The sequence below is a fragment of the Saimiri boliviensis genome, chromosome 15 (assembly GCF_048565385.1).
Source record: "Saimiri boliviensis isolate mSaiBol1 chromosome 15, mSaiBol1.pri, whole genome shotgun sequence".
In the NCBI taxonomy this organism is placed as follows: Eukaryota; Metazoa; Chordata; class Mammalia; order Primates; family Cebidae; genus Saimiri; species Saimiri boliviensis.
Window position 1 is genome coordinate 53,122,432 of NC_133463.1, and position 19,375 is coordinate 53,141,806.

At 42.3% G+C, this 19,375-nt stretch overlaps 1 protein-coding gene across 1 annotated transcript in view; it reads left to right on the forward strand.

Annotated features, from left to right (window-relative positions):
* Positions 1-19,375, forward strand: part of ATP6V1C1 (ATPase H+ transporting V1 subunit C1) — an 81,484-nt gene that overhangs the window by 8,206 nt on the left and 53,903 nt on the right. The gene's annotated exons all lie outside the window — the stretch shown is intronic.

Sequence of the window (19,375 nt, forward strand, 5' to 3'; positions counted from 1 at the left end):
ATAGAGCAGTTCAAGTTCAGGAGAGTCAGGAAATTATAAGATTATCTCTCCTGAAGATAATTTTCTGTAAATTTTCAATTCAGAGAGCAAGTCTTATCCCCATGGATTCATTGGGGCAGCGTTGCAACGTAAGAAGGCGTGTTTTTCTGAAAATGGTTCAAGTATCACTTGGACAGGCTTAGACATGGAGACATTTTGGACTTGATTTGAAACCTCCACCATGAAACTGCTCTTTTTATTGAAAGGGTTTAGAGTATATAGGTAGGCCAGGCACAGTAGCTCAGATCTGTAATTCCAGTAATTTGAGAGGCCAAGGCAGGCAGATCACTTTGAGGTCAGGAGTTGGAGAGCAGCCTGGACAACATGTGAAACCCTGTCTCTACTAAAATTACAAAAATTAGCTGGTATGATGTCGCGTGCCTGTAGTCTCAGCTACTCGGAAACTTAAGCAGGAGAATCGCTTGAACCTGGGAGGCAGAGGTAGCAGTGAGCTGAGATTGCACCACTGTACTTTTGTCTGGGCCACAGAGTGAGACTCCATCTCAAAAAAAAATTTTTTTTAAGAAGTACATAAGGTGGTCGAGCACAGTGGCTCACACCTGTAATCATTGCACTTTGAGAGGCCAAGGCAGGGAGGATCTCTTGAGGCCAGGAGTTTGAGATCATCTTGAGCAACATAGCAGGACTCCATCTCTACAAAAAAGTTTTTAAAAAATTATCCAGGCACAGTGGCATGCACCTGTAGTCCTAGCTACTCGAGAGGCTGAGGTGGGAGGACTCCTTGAGCCCAGGAGGTCAAGATTGCAGTGACCTGTGATCACAACACTGCATTCCAGCCTGGGTGACAGAATGAGACCCTGTCTCTTTAAAAAAAAAAAAAAAAAAATTAATGGGAAATTGTGTACAGGTAAATACTGGAGCCACTTTATCTACTTTTTTTTTTTTTTTCCTTTTGAGACAGAGTCTCCCTCTGTCACCCAGGCTCAAGTGTAGTGATTCAATCAGTCTAAAACTCTTGGGTTTGAGTGATCTTTCCATCTCAACTTCCCAAACAGTTGGGATTACAGGCGTGCATCACCCTGCCTGGCTTTTTCCCATTAATCTTTTTATTTTATTTTATTTTATTTATTATTGTTTTTGTTTTTGTTTTTCCCATTAATCTTAGTTTTCATTTTTCCCTTGTTCATTTATAAGTATTATGGGAAGAACCCTTTGGAGCCTCATTAGTGTTGATTTTTATTCCAGGTGTCAAACCTTCAGGGGCTTCATCTCAAAGGAAAAATGTCTGGGCCAAAAGAAATGGGTTCATTACACAGCTGGTACAAGACTGGACAATTTTGGCCAGGCATGGTGGCTCATGCTTGTGATCCCAGCACTTTGGGAGGCTGAGGCAGGTGGATCACCTGAGGTCAGGAGTTCAAGACCACCATGGCCAACATGGAGAAACCCCGTCTCTACTAAAAATACAAAAATTAGATGGGCAGGGTGGTTTGTGCTTGTAGTTCCAGCTAACTCAGGAGGCTGAGGCAAGAGAATCGTTTGAACCGAGGAGGCAGAGGTTGCAGTGAGCGGAGACTGCACCACTGCACTCCAGCCTGGGCAACAGAGTGAGGCTCTATCTCAAAAAAAAAAAAAAAAAGTCTGGGCAATTTTGATTCCAGTGGCCTGGCTATTTACAATGAAAGAGGACGTCTCGAGGCACAAGTTTCTTTGGTCCTCCTCCTGTTTATCCATGTATTTTAAATCAATAGTAAGAGGTCCCAAACTGAAGAAACTTGTGCCTCGAGATGTCTGCTTTTACTGTTGCTGTTGTGACTATTACTTAAAGCATAGAACTGATGTTAATGGTTTCTTTTGAATAAACATGGAAATTGACCCTCCCAGGCCAAGTGTGGTGGCTCACACTTGTAATTCCAGCACTTTAGGAGGCTGAGGCGGGCAGATCACTTGAGGCCAGGAGTTTGAGACCAGCCTGGCCAACATGGCAAAACCTTGTCTCTACTAAAAATACCAAAAAAAAAAAAAAAAAAATTACCTGGGCATGGTGGTGTGCAACTGTAATCCTAGCTACTTGGGTGGCTGAGGCATGAGAATTGCTTGAACCTGGGAGGTGGAGATTGCAGTGTGCCGAGATCATGCCACTGCACTCCAGCCTGGGCAACAAAATGAGATTCCATCTCAAAAAAAAAAAAAAAAAAAAAAAAAAAAGAAAGAAAGGGAAAAAAAAGAAAAAAGAAAAAAGAAAAAGAAATTGACCCTCCCTCTTGAAACTTGAGAAAGTTACATTTGTCTTATCTAAGTTCCTTTCTCAGGAAACCAACCATCAGGGCTCCCAGATAGTATCAAGGAACTCAAACTTACCAGATAACCACATCTGGGCTATGAAATGCCAGACCCTTCACCCATCACAATTGCCTACTCAAGGGTCCCCAATCCTCAGGCCATGAACTGTAATCCATGGCCTGTTAAGAACTAGGCTGCACATCAGGAACTGAGTGGAGGGTGAGCGAGCATTACCAGCTGAGCCAGATCAGCACCACCATGAGATTCTCATAGGATCAGGAACCCTGCTGTGTACTGTGCATGCAAGGGATCTGGATTGCCTGTGTGTTATGAGAATCTAATGCCTGATGATCTGAGGTGGAACAGTTTCATCCTGAAACCATCCCCCACACCCCACCTTCACCACCATGTATGGAAGAATTGTCTTCCATGAAACTTGTCCTTGGTGCCAAAAAGGTTGGGGACTGCTGGCTTAACTGACCACCTACTTCCTATTAACCAACTTCTCCTCCTTACCCCTTCCTAATTCCTGTTTTTCCACACATGGCTACATTTCTTCCCTGCTATATAAACCTCTAATTTACCTCCAATTTTACTTGGTCAGGGAGATGGATTTGAGACTTTTTCCCATGTTCTTGTCTGTGGCACCTGATTAAAGCCTTCTTCCCTGGGAATACTCACTGTCTCAGTGATTGGCTTTCTGTGCAGTGAGCAGCAGGACCTAAACCAAACCCCTGGCATTTTGGTAACATAAGGACATGGGTTTATTTTTCTTCTTCTTCTTCTTTTTTTTCTTTTTGTGAGACAAGGTCTTGCCCAGGTTAGAGTGCAGTGGCACAGTCATGGCTCATTGCAGCCTCAACCTCCTGGCTCAAGTGATCCTCCCACCTCAGCCTCCTAGTAGCTGGGACTACAGGCACATGCCACCATGCCCGGCTAATTTTTTCATTTATTTTTGTAAAGATGGGGTCTCTCTGTGTTAACAGCCCTTTATTTGCCTTTTGATTTTTCTCTTGCTTTAGAATCCTCTCAGAATGTTCAACTAGGACCACCAATTCAATCATATCTATAACTTTCCATCCTGGTATATGTTTTCTAATTAAACCACTAAATTTAGGATGAAGTCCATTTGCAAACAGAGAAGCTAATGCCATTTCAGTCTCTGCAGGAAGCGCCCTTTGTGGTATTTCAAATCCAGCATGTTTTATAAATAGTGTTTCTAAATGGGCTCTGTAATTTGAAATTGGTTCATCTTTTTTTGTCTATAAGATTGTATGATAGACCAATCAAATTTTTGTGGAAATATCTTAGGAACTAAATTTGAAAGGTCTTTGGCAATTCTTCCAGCTTCTTTCTGCCTTTCTTTTCAGGAGGTTTTGGAGAGTCTTTCACATCCTCCCTAGGTTGGTCCCATTCCACTGCTGCTATTCATCTTCAAGCTTTACCAAGTCCCAATAGCATCTGAATAAACTGTTAAAGATCGGGGAGTCCTGGATTCAATGCTCCAATAAAGTTTCTGAATTCTTTAGTACATTTCCAGGGAGTTTTCTTGGGGTTAGGGAGGTCATTTACAATGTCTCTAAGCTCAATTTTAGATCATGGAGTAGAGTTGATTATGGCAGGCACGCCTGCCTAATCAGAGGATCTCATTTTGCAAACATTTGCCTAACTTTCCTTTTGTCATTGCCTTCTTAGTGAAAGGGTAGCTGGGCAAAAGGGTCAGTGAGCTCAGAGCATTGAGGTAAGGACAGATAAAGAGAAGGAACAGTCAGGGTTAATTCAGTCAAGGTACAGTCCTTTTTTTAACATCCTGAGTTTTTGCTTAAGATTTTCCTTTGCCTTCTGTAAGAAATTTTTTAGGGAGGCAATTTTTTTTATTAATTTTATCTTCTAGATGTTTCTTTGCACCAATTAAAAATTACATCCCATTGCATTTTGGATCTTTTCTTTTCCAACGTGCCTCACAAGTGAACAATTTTATCTGGGTTAAAACTTCCCCGTAGTTGCCACTTTAATTCTAAGTTATCTTTGTAAGGTTAACTCATTTTTCTAAAAATGTGCAAGTCCTGGGTTTATAATTCTTACACATAAAATTTGCTGGAGTTCCAGAAGAGAGTGCCAGACTCCTTTGATCCAGATGAACCTACTGTCAACAGGTACCTAGCCAAGAACTGTATCTGGATTCAATCTGGTTAATTATCAAATTCAATTTGATCCTGGGCCCTGTTTGCTCAAATGAAGTCTAGAGAGCTCAAAATATAATTCACGGAGCTCAGTCTAAAAGGGAATTAACAGCCTCCAGTTACAAACAAGAGAGGCGTGAGCACAGTGAGGTCTGCGGGTACTTCCCCTGGTAGCTCCGTGTTCCTGGCGCTGCCAGAGAACATCTTTGGATCCCATTTCTGACACCACATCTATTAAAAATAAAAGCTTTAGACAAAATTAACGTAATAGAGTTTATTTTAAACAAAGAACAATTCATGATTTAGGTAGCACTCAGAATCAAAAGAGACTGGGAGTGCTTGGCTGCAGCAGCATGAACTGTAAGCTTTTACAAGGAGGAGAGACAATGACAATGTACCTGATGGGTTTACTGTGGGAAGGCCCTGGCCAGAGGTCGATTGCTGTTAGTTTTGTTTTACTGTGTTATACTGGGCTCTGTTTACCTAGAAGCTAAAATACTGGCCCGTCTCTGTTTAATGCCCTCCTTATTATGTTTTTTTTAAAACAATAAGACTGTACTAAGTAGACTGGACATGGTGGCTCGAGCCTGTAATCCCAGCAATTTGGGAGGCTGAGGCAGGTGGATCATTTGAGGTCAGAAGTTCGAGACCAGCCTGGCCAACATAGTGAAAACCCATCTCTACTAAAAATACAACAATTACCAGGGTGTGATGGCGGGCACCTGTATTCCCAGCTACTTGGGAGGCTGAGACAGGAGAATCATTTGAATCTGTGAGACAGAGGTTGCAACGAGCTGAGATCGTCCCACTGCACTCCAGCCTGGGTAATAAGGTGAGAATCCATCTCAAAAAAAAAAAAAAAGAGTATACTAAGTAAATATTAGTTTTACTATGATTTATAATTTCTTCTTTCATAATTGACAGAAAGGCAGTTTTTAATATTTTGACAAAACTTTTTAAAACTTGCAGAACAATCATAATTCTTCTCACTGATTATTAAGATTGTTTTGCACTGTTCACAATAGCCAAGATATGGAATCAACCTGTAACCATCAACAAATGAATAGATTTTTAAAATGTGGTGTATACACACGATGGAATACTCTACAGCATTCCATTGTGAAAGTAAAGGAAATCCTGTCATTTGTGACAAACATGGATGAATCTATAGGACACATAAGTGAAGTAAGCCAGGCACAGAAAGAGAAATTCTTTCAAACTTGGAAAAAGAAAATAAAAAAAAAATTCTGCATGATTTCACTTACATGTGGAATCTATAATAGAGTTAAACTCATTAATAGAGACAAAGAGTAGAGTGGCGTTACCAGAGTCTGGGGAATGAGAGTTGGACTGGGGAGATGTTGGTTAAAGAGTATAACATTTTAGTCAGGGCTGAGCATGGTGGCTTACGCCTATAATCCCAACACTTAGGGAAGCTGAGGCAGTAGGATTGCTTGAGCCCAGGAGTTTGAGACCAGTCTGGGCAACATAGGGAGACCCCCATCTCTACAAAAAATAAGTAAGTAAGTTAGCCAGCATGGTGGTGCATTCCTGTGGTCCCAGCTATTGGCTTGGTGCAAAAGTTATTGAGATTTTTGCTAATATTTTAATGGCAAACCTGCAATAACTTTTGCATCAATATAATACTTGAGAGGCTTAGATGGGAGGATCACCTGAGCCCAGGAGCTTGAGACTGCAGTGAGCCATGATTGCACCACTGCAGTGAGCCATGATTGCACTGGATGACAGAGTGGCACTCTGTCTCAAAAAATAAAAAAATAAAAATAAAAATAAAATTTTAGTTAGGAGGAAAAGGTTCAGGAGATCTATTGTACAACATTGTGACTGTAGTCAATGCCAATGTATTGTATACTTAAAAATTGCTAAGGTAGTAGATTTTAAATATTTTCACCACAAAAAAAGTGAGATAGTAGGTGTGTTAGCTTGATTTAGACATTCCACAAGGTATACATATATCAAATCATCATGTTGTATTCCATAGATCAGGGGTCCCCAAGTGCCAGGCCATGGACCGGTGCCAGTCCGAGGCCTGTTTGGAACCAGGCTGCACAGCAAGAGGTGAGCAGCGGGCGAGCAAGCAAAGCTTCGTCTGTGCTTATAGCCGCTCCCCTCGCTCTCCCCTCGCTCACATTACCTCCTGAGTTCTGTCCCTGTCAGTCAACAGCAGCATTAGATTCTTATGGGAGCATGAACCCTGTTGTGAACTGTGAATGCGAGGGATCTAGGTTGTATGATCTTTATGAGAATATAATGCCTGATGATCTGACACTATCTCCCATTACCCCCAGATGGCACCGTCTAGTGCAGAAAATCAAGTTCAGGGCTCCTGCTGATTCTACATTATGGCGAGTTGTATAAGTATTTCATTACATATTACAGTGTAATATTAATAGAAATAAAATGTGCCAGAAATGTAATGCACTTGAATCATCCCGAAACCATCCCCTCTCTAGTCCATGGAAAATCATCTTCCATGAAACCAGTCCCTGTTGCCAAAAAGGTTGGGGACCACTGCCATAGATAAATCTAATTTTTATTTGTCCGTTAAAAATAAATTTTTAAGGCCAGGCACAGTGGCTCATGCCTGTAATCCTAGCACTTTGGGAGGCCAAGGCAGGTGGCTCACAAGGTCAGGAGTTTGAAACCAGACTGGCCAACATGGTGAAACCCCATTTCTACTAAAAATACAAAAAAAATTAGCTGGGCGTGGTGGCAGGTGCCTGTAATCTTAGCTACTTGGGAGGCTGAGGCGGGAGAATTGCTTGAACCTGGAAGATGGAGGTTGCAGTGAGCCAAGATCATGCCATTGCAGTCCAACTTGAGCGACAGAGTAAGTCTCTATCTCAAATAAAAATAAAAATAAATAAACTTTTAAAAATTTGCATTAAAAAAGTTTTGTACATGGTTTTATGTTGCACAGTTATTTTTACCATCCCACACTATTATGCAAGTGAAGACTGTTTTTTTTTTTTTGAGACTGAGGCTTCCTCTGTCACCCAGGCTGAAGAGCAGTGGCTCTATCTCAGCTCACCACAACTTCCACCTCCCAGGTTCAAGTGATTCTCCTGCCTCAGCCTCCTGAGTAGCTGGGACTACAGGCGTGCGCCACCATGCCTGACTAATTTTTATATTATTAGTAGAGATGGGATTTCACTATGTTGGCCAGGCTGGTCTTGAACTCCTGACCTTGTGATCTACCCGCCTTAGCCTCCCAGAGTGCTGAGATTACAGGTGTGAGCCACCACGCCCAGCCAAGGACTGCTTTCATACGCTCTTGGAAGTATATGCGGCCTCCCTTTCTGTCACTGTGGTGACTCCACTTATGCCTTCGCCATGCCAGTACTAAGGCAGCCGATGGCTTCGCAAGTTCAGAGACTGAGATGTTAAAATCCTTGGGGATATCTACTAACATGTCTCCATTCCATCTGTTAGGGTTTTCCTAACCTGGGCCCTGACCTTAGCACAGACCTGGCTATTTTTTTTTTTTTTTTTCAAGTTCAGCCACTGGACTATTAGCCCTGCACTTTTTCTGTGCTGCCGTTGTGGGGCTGAAGGAGCTTTGCATGCATCCACCAAGTCTGGTTTTCACACCTGAATTTCACACCTGGCTTTCACCCTCAGCTCCTCCATCTTTCTGTGAAGCATCAGTATCACTTAGCAATACCCATCCAATCCCATTATCCTTATGTCCACCTTTCCTTTCAAAGTCTCAGGTGCCTGATACATTTATTGTACCTGCTAGTGCATTAAGTTCCAAGTTGTTATGATGAAATATTTAACAACTGAATGGCCACTGTGTCAATGGTGCCTGGGCTCTACCTGCCACCAGTGACGGGGTCCTCACAGCCATCCCAGTAGTGTGTGATCCATTTCCAAAACCATCTTATTGTCTGTTTTCTTGGACCACTCTTGATATCAACTGTTTCAGGTTAGAGTCACTGGAAATTTGAGTTATATTTATTAGAGATCACTACCTATAAAAAATGTGAAAGGAAGCAGGATTGTGCTGAAGAAGATAATTAAAGAAGATGACTACAATGTCAGCCCAGCAAAGCCTTTGGCCAACCCAGCAGAAAAATCTGGAGCAGGTATAGCTTTTCAGAGCCTCCCCAGTTAGGTCAAAATGGCTGTGCCTTTACACCCACACTTCCCTCAGTCACGGGCTTCGGGCTCTCCTGGATGTGACCTCAGATGAAGCGGCTTACACAGCCGAGGCTGACCTTGACAGAGCTGACAGCTGAAAGCTGTTTGCTGAACACACTCACACAGCTGAGCAGCATGCCCTTGCTTGAAGAAGGACTTGGATGACACAGCTTTATGTCTAACATATTTTGGTGGTCACATTCCTCACACCCAGCTCTGCCTCAAATAGCAACATTGACAAAAATTCATTCCAGTTGCAAACCAATTGTAGAATAATATAAAACCACAGTATAAGTCTAACAGCGTAAATCTCATCCTAAGTGGAAAAGAAAGGGTCATTTATTCACGCATTTTTGAAAAAAAACTTTTCCTATGTCTTTATTATAACATGGATACCCACAAAGAATAGTAATGTATATTTTCCTCTTTTGAATCTTCTAGAAAAAAAGGCTGGGCTTGGTGGATCACTTCTGTAATCCTAGCACTTTGGGAGGCTAAGGCGAGTAGCTTGCCTGAGCTCAGGAGTTCGAGACCAGACAGGGCAAAATGGCAAGACCCTGTCTCTACTAAAAATACCAAAAAAAAAAAAAAAAAAAAAAAAGGTACCAGGCATGATGGTGTGCACCTGTAATCTCAGCTACTCGGGAGGCTGAGGCAGGGAAATTACTTGAACCTGGGAGGCAGAGGTTGCAGTGAGCCGAGATCACACTACTGCACTCCAGCCTGAGTGACAGAGTGAAGCTCCGTCTCAAAAAAAAAAAAAGTTTAATTTAAAAATAAATGGAATGATTTTTCCTTTCCAGTATCACTGGAAAAGCAGAGTCATCTAGTAAACCCTGTTACTAACATGCAATTAAACTGTACAAAATTAAATGCATCTCACATGACTGTCATAGGTTCCCTCTGCAGAGCTGAATCATATCTACAAAAGCAAACTCCCCTAGGAGAATAATAGAAACTTGAAAAATGAGAGGAAGGCTCACGGTTAGAGACCCAGCAGGAGAGGAGCTTGGAGGTTAGCCATGGCCTGAATTCCAAACATGCTGAAATAACAAAATGTTTTCAGTCCACCAAGTGTTTACTTAGTGTCTTCAGCATTGCCTCTGAGGTTCCAGTGGTCCTGAGCGAAGGCTGAGGACCACAGGACTAAATGACTCCCCCAAGGTCATGTTGCTCATTTCTGGCAAAATTGGGACCAAAACCCAGCCCTCTGACACAGGATAGTGTTTGTTTCTCCCTTCAGGTTTCTCTTCAACGCTGAATGATATGTGTGGTATATTTCGGGCTATAAAACGAAGCAAGATAACAGCTTTGTTTCTTTTCGTGGTGCTACTCCAGTTTCAAGATCACTGTAGTGGATGCCATCAGCATGCACTGGCTCTGAGCATGCCTTCCTCCCACCCTGATCCTTCTCTCCCAGATCCCACATTACCTGTGATCATAACGGAGCGCCGTGTGCCTGGGGATTATCCCTCTCCCCATCCCCTAAAGCAGCCTGGAGTCAATGACTGACAGTTATGGAATAGAAATATTTCAGTTTCTGGGATCGGCACAGTGGCTCACCTCTGTAATCCCAGCACTTTGGGAGGTCGAGGCAAGCAGATCACCTGAGGTCAGTAGTTGGAGACCAGCCTGGCCAACATGGTGAAACCCTGTCTCTACAAAAAATACAAAAATTAGTCAGGCCTGATGGCTGGTGCCTGTAATCCCAGCTACTCGGGAGGCTGAGGTGGGAGAATTTCTTGAACCCAGGAGGCGGGCATTGCAGTGAGCTGAGATCTCGCCATTGCACTCTAGCCTGGGTGACAGAGGGAGAGACTCTGTCTCAAAAAAAAAAAAAAAAGATCCTTTCCTTTTCCTCTGAGAGGACAACTCTGAGATGAGACCTACCTCATCCCTGAGACAGCTCTGCTTGCTGTCACCCCATTCCTTTATTTGGCCTCTTCCCTTTGCTGCTCCATTTTCTTATTCACCTAATGATTTTTCCTGAGAATGTTCTCTATTTAAACCACTTTCATATGCATTTTCTTTGTCTCAGAATCCGTTTCTAGGAATCCAAATGAAAGAAACCACCACCAACTCTGGAATTATTATTATTACAACCATGTTTTATTTTCAGTTTAATTTTTTAAAATTGCAATATCATGGTTGTACATATTGCGGGGTACAGGTGATATTTTGATACAGGTGTACAATGTGTCATGATAAAAGCAGGGTAACTGGGATATCCATCACCTCCAACATTTATCATTTCTTTGTGCTGGGAACGTTTCAAATCTTCTAGCTATTTTGAAATGTACAATAAATGATTGTTAACTATAATTTCCCTACTATACTATCAAATACTGGAACTTATTCTATTTAACTGTGTGTTTGTACCCCTTAACCAGCTTCTCTTCACCTTCCTCCTCCTTCCCTTCTCAGCCTCTTGTAACTACGATTCTACTCTCTGTCTCCATGAGATCCACTTTTTTAGCTCCCACGTGTGAGTGAGAAGATGCAATATTAGTCTTTCTGTGCCTGGCTTATTGCACTTAACATAATGGCCTCCAGTTTTATCTATGTTGCTGCAAATGGCAGGATTTCATTTTTAAATGACTGAATACTATTCCATGGCTTACATATACCACATTTTCTTTATTCATGCATGCATCCTGGGCACTTAGGCTGATTCCATATCTTGGCTATTGTGCCTACTGCTGCAATAAACCTGGGAGTGCAGAGATCTCTTTGACAAACTGATTTCCTTTCCCTCAGATATATACCCAATAGTGGGATTGCTGGATCATATGGTGGTTCTACTTTTAATTTTTTGAGGAACCTCCATCCTGTTTTTCACAGTGGCTGTACTGCTTGACATTCCCACCAACAGTGTGTAAGCACTCCCCTTTCTAACAATCACCCCTTCTTGAGCACTTACAGTATGGATCTGGGTATCAGAAAACCTTGGTTAAAATCCTGGATCTGCTACTGATTCATGGTTTGACTTTGAACATGTTATTGAGCCTCTTGTATCTAAGTTTCTTTGTAAAATATGGAAAATAATTTCTCTAAAGGATAGTAAGAACATGTTTTATGTGGGTGAGTGTTGAGGGCACTCAGACAATGGGCTGGGCTGTGGCCTTGGCACAGTGAGGTTGCCAATAAAGAACTTTCCAAAGTGTCTATCACTGACACCTGTGGCTAAGGAGTAAGTAAATTATTTGCATGCTTTCTGATCACTGGGGCAAGAGAAATAGTGATTTTCTGTGTCCCTCATGGGATTAGACCACTGAAGGGTTTTGTAAGCATCTGTTGGTCATGGTCTGTTGGTCACAGACTGGTGACCATAACCAGTAAGTTCCCCAAGGGGATAACAGTATTTTTGGGACACAGAGGGAAGAATAAACTGAAGTGGAGGGAACGAACCAGGCATGAGCTGCAGCATTAAGCTGGTATATCCAAGGGAAAGGGGGGCCTGGTCCACTGAAGTCCTCCGAGCAGCTGAAGATTTTACAATAAAAGGATGGCGGTGCAGGTGGGATGGCCTGGGGGCACAAATGGAATAGGTGAAACGGGATGTAAAGTGTGGGAATCTGTTTTTTTTTTTTTTTTTTTTTTTGAGATGGAGCTTTGCTCTTGTTGTTCTTGCTAGAGTGCAGTGGCGGGATCCCAGCTTACCGAAACCTGCGCCTCCCAGGTTCAAGTGATTCTCCTGCCTCAGCCTCCCAAGTAGCTGGGATCACAGGCATGTGCCACCACGCCCAGCTAATTTCATATTTTAGTAAAGATAGGGTTTCTCCATGTTGGTCAGGCTGGTCTCAAACTCCCGACCTCGGGTGATCCGCCCACCTCGGCCTCCCAAAGTGCTGGAATTACAGTTATGATCCACCTCGCCTGGCCTGGGACTCTGTATTTTTAACAAGCACCTGAGTGATTTGGGGATAAAGCCTAAGTAGAGGATCTTGCTTACAGGAGAATGTTGGGATAGAAGAAAATGCTGTAGTTTTCCAGGGAAAACCTCAGCTGCCCTTGACATGCTAATTTGTATCTAAATTTCCAAGAAATGATGATTGCAGCCCTTGCGGGGTTATAATCCAGCTCCCTACTGGGGCAGGTGGACCTTCCACCCCCAGAAATTTTACTTCCTGTGTGATTGATTAATGTATGCTGCCATGTTTTTCAAAGCCCTAGGTTGGGGCTTTCCTGGGATTAGATGAATCTTTTAAAATAGGTCTAGGCTCTAACTATGTTTCCCATCACTGTCTTATAAAAGTAATATATTTACTTATTAATTGATGCTTATTATGTAAATCACAAGATTCTAACATTAGTATAACTGAATACAGTTTTTTGTATTTTTTTAGGAGCTCTGAGGAGTGAATCCACAATACAGTTCAAAGAGAGATTTAAATTGCTAATTTCCCGGCACTGGAATGTGGGGAAAGATTGTCACAGATTTAGCATGAAAGCCATGTATTTAACATTCCTATGTAATAACCCTCTCTTAAATTGCATTTTGGTTTGAGAAACAGCAATAACAAATTCAGCACCAGTGGGGAACTTTGTTGTTGATTTCAAAGGGAATGAGAATTTATGGAGCACCTCTGCCCACCAGGAAAGAGCTTTCTCTTGAGTCTCCCACATGACTGTGTACCATAGATCACATTGGAAACAACTTCTCTTTTTACTAATGCTGTCTGAGTTCTGCATTTTAGTGCCAGAACAGGGAAGTGAAGAGATATGTAAGAGACACGTAATAGAAATGTAAAAGACAAGCATACCACCGGATGATTGATGCAATTTGGAACAAAGATATTTTTATTTGCCTAAGGCTCAGAAAGTCGTGCCAGGTGGTGCTGGGAGGAATTGGCTGGCTTCCTTTTCCAAACCACTTCCTCAGTGGTCACTCTCTTTCAGGTGGACAAGATATGGCATTTTTGACTGTTAGCAAATGTCATTGTTACATTTCAAAGACATAACTGTTGACAATTCAGCCAATTTATGTTGGGCACCCTCCACATACCCCGGGGTCTGGGCTCAGCCCTTTATGTACATGGGCTCGTTGATTCTTCCACATTTTCTAGAATGGGATTTTACCCTGGCTGGCACAGAGTAAATGCCCAAAGAATGGTAGCTATTGTTTTTAATCATCATTATTACTTTTATAAATAACTTCCATCGGAGTTGATGGGAAACTTTCAGATTTTTGACTTGGGCCTTGGAAAACAGGTTCAATTTTAGCAGGTGGAGGTAAAAGGAGGCAAAGAGTGACCTTACATAAACCCAAGGTTGAAGAAAGGAGGCTCTAGGGAGTGTGTGGGTGATTAGGAGTAAAGTAGCTTGTCTGAAATGAAGAGTTTGTATACAGCAGGCTTATTTGGAGTCATGCCTAACAAGATTATTTTGGGTCTAATTTTGGAGGCTTGCTAGGCCAGGGAGCTTGGACATGAATTTAAAGACAGTGGGAACTCGCATCATTGTTTCTGAATGGGGAGCTCTTCTGGAGTATGCAGGAAGGATTGGGGTGGAAAGAGAACAAGGAGAGGAATACGTTTTAGCAATATTGCAGTTATTTCAGGTTAAAAGTAATAGAGTCAGAGGCTGAAGCAGGATATCAGCTGTAACAACAGAGAGGAAGTGGTATGTGTGAAAGAAATTAAGAAAGAGGATTGTTAGGACTTGACATCAGGTGAAAATTATGAAGATGGAGCAATCAAAGAGGGTATCAAGGTCTTAATCAAAAGTATGGTAGTATCATTTCTAGAAAAGGGAGATGGATTTTAGATATGAGTTGATAGACCTGACTTTGAACACATTAATTTTGATTAGAGTGGATCATCTTAGTGAAACTGTCTACTAAGCAGTTGAAAATGGAGGACAGGTAAATAATGTAAACTTTAGGAGAACAGAAGAATGGAGAATCTATTGTGTGGAAAGACTCATCTTTTGTGGGTAGAGGAGGAAGGGACCCATTGAAGGAGAAGGAGGCGAGGCTTGATATGTGGGAAGAGAAGTGACATAGAGAGTAGCATCACGTAAGAGAGAAGACAGATTCAAGCCAGGGAATGGGGAGTGATCAAAAGTGAAGAGGAATGCTTGGGGCAGTAGACATCTGTGGGGGACACTCATCTTCTCCTGACCTCCCTGCTTCTGGATGGTATATCAGAAGGTACTACTTCTAGGATACATTTTAATAACACCACACTAATTTTGATACCAAATAGGTGTGGTTTATTCCCCTAACACCAACCAATTCTTCAACTCTCAAGACACCAGCTGGATGTCCCACCATTTAATTCGATTCTGATACTAATTACCAGGAGTTAGCACAGACCCCGCAGGTTAAGGGCTCATTCCCACTTTAGATGCCAATCAAAAGTCTGGGCCCCCTGTACTTCTGTTGACGAAAAGTATCAAACTCTGTAAAATATTGGAAGAGATTTATTCTGAGCCAAATATGAGTGACCAATGGCCTGTGACACAGCCCAGGAGATCTTGAGAACATGTGCCCAGGATGATCAGGCTACCGCCTGGTTTTATGCATTTTAGGGAGACATAAGAGATCCATCAATACATGCAAGATGTACATTGGTTCGGTCTGGAAAGGTGGGACAACTTGAAGTCGGGGGGAAGTGGGGAGTGCCCCAGGTCACACGTAGATTCAAAGATTTTCTGATTGGCAAGTGGTTGAAAGGGTTAAGTTATCGTCTAAAGACCTAGAATCAATAGAAGGGAATGTCTGGGTTATGATAGGTGTTATGGAGACTGATATGGCCATTACGCAGAGGAAGCCTGTAGGTAGCAGGCTTCAGATGGAATAGATCATAAATGTTTCTTATCAGAGGTGAGTTGATTCTCTCCTGGATAAGGAAAAAGAAGGAATGGGGATTCTCTACAAAATGTAGATTTTTCCTCACAAGAGGCAGCTTTACAAAGCCACTTCAAAATATGTCAAAAAATATAATTTTCGGGTAAAATACTTCAATTTCTTCCAGGGCCTACTACCTGTCTTGTGATGCTATAGTATAGCCAGGCTGGAATTTGATGTCTTATTGCTACAAAGAGTCTGTTTTGTCAGTCTTAAGATCTGTTTTAATGTTAATGCTGGTCAGCCATGTCTGAATTCCAAAAGGGAGGATGGTATAATGAGGCAAGTTTAACTCTCTCTTCACATCATGGCCTGAACTAGTTTTTCAGGTTAACTTTGTGATATGGTGATATCACAGTGTTCTAGGGGCTTAGGAGGAAGAGGGTAGCTCTATGGTGTAAAGATTGTAGGTCTTTCATTGATAACTTTACTCAAAATAAATAAATCTTAATCGTGGTCAGTAGGAGCATCCTTGAAGATGTCAATTGTCATTTTGTTTTTCACGTAATTGTCAGCATCACCCAGAACCAGTATTTACTGACCCTCAGTTAGGATACCTTGGGTGCAAATACAGAAACACAGTCTTGGCCAGGTGTTGTGGCTCATGTCTGTAATCACAGCACTTTGGGAGGCCGAGGCAGGCGGATCACCTGAGGTTGGGAGTTTGAGACTAGCCTGCACAACATGGAGAAACCCAGTCTTGACAAAACAAAAAAAAAAAAACAAAAAAAAAAACAAAATAAGCCCAGCATGGTGGTACATGCCTGTGATCCCAGCTACTCGGGAGGCTGAGGCAGGAGAATCGCTTGAACCCAGGATGTGGACTTGGAGGTGGAGGTGAGCCGAGATGATGCCATTGCACTACAGCCTTGGCAACAAGTACAAAACTCTGTCTCAAAAAAAAAAAAAAAAAAACGTTCTAGTGCAATGATTCATTAAATTTTGTGAGGTCCTGTGACAATGCAGATACTCAGGCCATAACCTCCAAAACTTGGATTAAGTGTTCTCATGTGCTGCAGATTTAACGAGAATTCCAGTGTGATCTCCATTAGTGTCAGGGAAGGTAGTTGCAGGGTGTGGTTAGGCTAAACAGGTGTTGTTTTCCCATTCCCCAAATCATGTAATGAATCATCAAATTAAAGACCTAGGTGTTTACCTTCTGATATTTGTAAAGTGATTGCTAAGATCCAAAAAACAGTGTTTAATAGTTTTTTGTTTTGTTTTGTTTTGTTTTGAGATGGAATCTCACTCTGTCGCCCAGGCTGGAGTGCAGTGGAGCAATCTTGGCTCACTGCAACCTCCGTCTCCTTGGTTAAAGCGATCTTCCCACCTCAGCCTCCCAAGTGTCTGGTATTACAGGTGTCCACCACCATGCCTAACTAATTTTTGAATTTTTAGTAGAGACAGGGTTTCGCCATGTTGGCCAGGCTGGTCTCAAACTCCTAACCTCAGGTGATCCACCCACCTCTGCCTCCCATAGTTCTGGGATTACAGGAGTGAGCCACTGTGCCTGGTCTGTGTTTATTATTTCTTATCAAATAACCATATGTACAAAGGATTGTGCAACTCTTTCCTTCTGGGCCTAAATAGTTATTGACTGATGAAAAGGTGAATTATGTCTTAATAATGAAACAATGTTTTCAGAGTTGAAGGTATTTACTTTAGAATACAATCCCATAAAATTATCAAGTTGCTCTTTGATAACAAATGGAAAACATTTTCTCATATTTATTCTTCCCTAACATCAATTTATTCCATTGGATTTCTTTACAGTTTATAGTAGCCAACAACCTTATAGCTGTAGAGAGAGACTATTATTTCCTCCTGGATTGCCAATTTTTTTTTTTTTTTTTATTGAAAGAAAACTGGCCAGGCTCAGTGGCTCACCTTCCTTTTTACAGTCTTGCTTCTGGTGAAGTTTCCCATAGATAAGCCACTGGCATTCTCCAATTAACCTAGCTGACAAAGACTGGGACCAAATCTGTTTAATTTGTCCAATACGGCATCTTATTAAGGCTACTATAAACAAGAATCCACAAAGCAGGAGGAAGCTGTTTGTGGCACTGACCTCAAATATGCCTCTCAGGGTCTCAGAATCAGTTCCTTTAACAAATTTAATAAACCACCTGAGTTTCATTTAAGAAGAATCAGGGAGTGGGATCGCTCCTTAAGTTTCTGTGCTGACCTTTTCCCTCAGCCCAAGGCATTAATGCAGGCACGGCAGGCTGTATTAATAATTGCACAGACTCCTCAGCCTTGATCCACATGGAAGAAATTGAAAGCTACTGTATTATGTGTAACACACCTGGCCACTCAGTTGAGGCAAATGCACATGCCTTCAAGGGCAAAGCTGGCTGGTATCATTGATCACTTCAGCTGAAATCAGGGACAAATTTTTTTCTGCTTTTTCTAGTGGGATGACTTCCATTGCAGCAACGAGTGGCCATTGATAGCGCATAAATAATAAGCCTGTTATCACTTTGGGGAGTTCCTCCAGGTAATCAAAGGAAGCTTCATCCTCAAATCTCTACAGTCATTTGAGGGCTATGTGATCTACTAGTGGTGTACACTTGAAGGTTTTTTTTATGATGACTTGTAAGGTATAAGTCGCCATGTTTTGGGGAGACAGTCAAGATAATGCCTGCCTTCCATACAGTCTTGGGATGCACATGGCAGCTCTGGGAACAAAGTGTTGTTTACAGGGCGAGGTGTGGTGGCTCATGCCTGTAATTCCAGCACTTTGGGAAGCCGAGGTGGGAGGAATGCTTGAGGCAAGGAGTTTGAGACCAGCCTGGGCAACATAGTGACACCCTATCTCTACAAAAAAAAAAAAAAAATCAACCAGGTGTGGTGGTGCAAGCCATAGCTACTCGGTGGCCCAGGGCAGAGGACCCCTTGAGCACAGGAGTTCAAGGCTGCAGTGAGCTATGATGGCACTAGTGCACTCCAGCCTGGCTGACAGAGTGAGACCCCATTGCTAAAAAAAGTTAAAACAAAAAAAAGAAAGTGATGTTTGCAATTGTTAGGATCCCCAAAATGAGACTTACACCATTCACTGGGCACAGATTGACAGTATCACCAACGTGACTTCCAGGTCAGCTGTTAAATCAGAGTTCTCAGGTCACTTTGAATAATTGAATCTAGTCCTTATTTATGGAGGAACTGCCTGAGGGCAGTCAGCCCAAACTCTCCTGTTTGTTCATGTCACTGGTAGGTTCATGTCACCCATCTCAGCTACGGGCGCAATCTCAGCTCACTGCAACCACTGCCTCCTGGGTTTAGGCAATTCTCTGCCTCAGCCTCCCAAGTAGTGGGGATTACAGATGCGTGCCACCATGCCCAGCTAATTTTTTGTATTTTTAGTAGAGATGGGTTTTCACCATCTTGGCCAGGCTGTTCTTAACTCCTGACCTCGTGATCCACCCACCTCAGCCTCCCAAAGTGCTGCAATTAAAGGCGTGAACCACTGCGCCCAATAATTTTTTAACCATACCCTCCACTTCAGTAAATCAGTTGCCCTATGTATTGTTAACTATTTAGCAAGACATCTGTTTGTAAATTCAGGAATTAGGTGTAAGAACATATAGAGTACTAAAGGGATGCTGCTTATAATCATTAAATACAGTGTATCAGTGTTTTGTGTTTTTTTCTAGAGACAGGGCCTCACTTTGTCACCCAGGCTGGAGCACAGAGGTGCAATCATAGCTCACTGCACCCTCCACCTCCTGGCTTAAGTGATCCTCCTACCTCAGACTCTGTAGTAGCTGAAGCTACAAGTATGCACCCGTGTCTGGCTAATTTTTTAATTTTAGTAGAGACAAGGTCTTGCTATGTTTCCCAGGCTGGTTTCAAACTCCTGGGCTCAAACAATCTTCCTATTTGGTTCTCCCAAAAT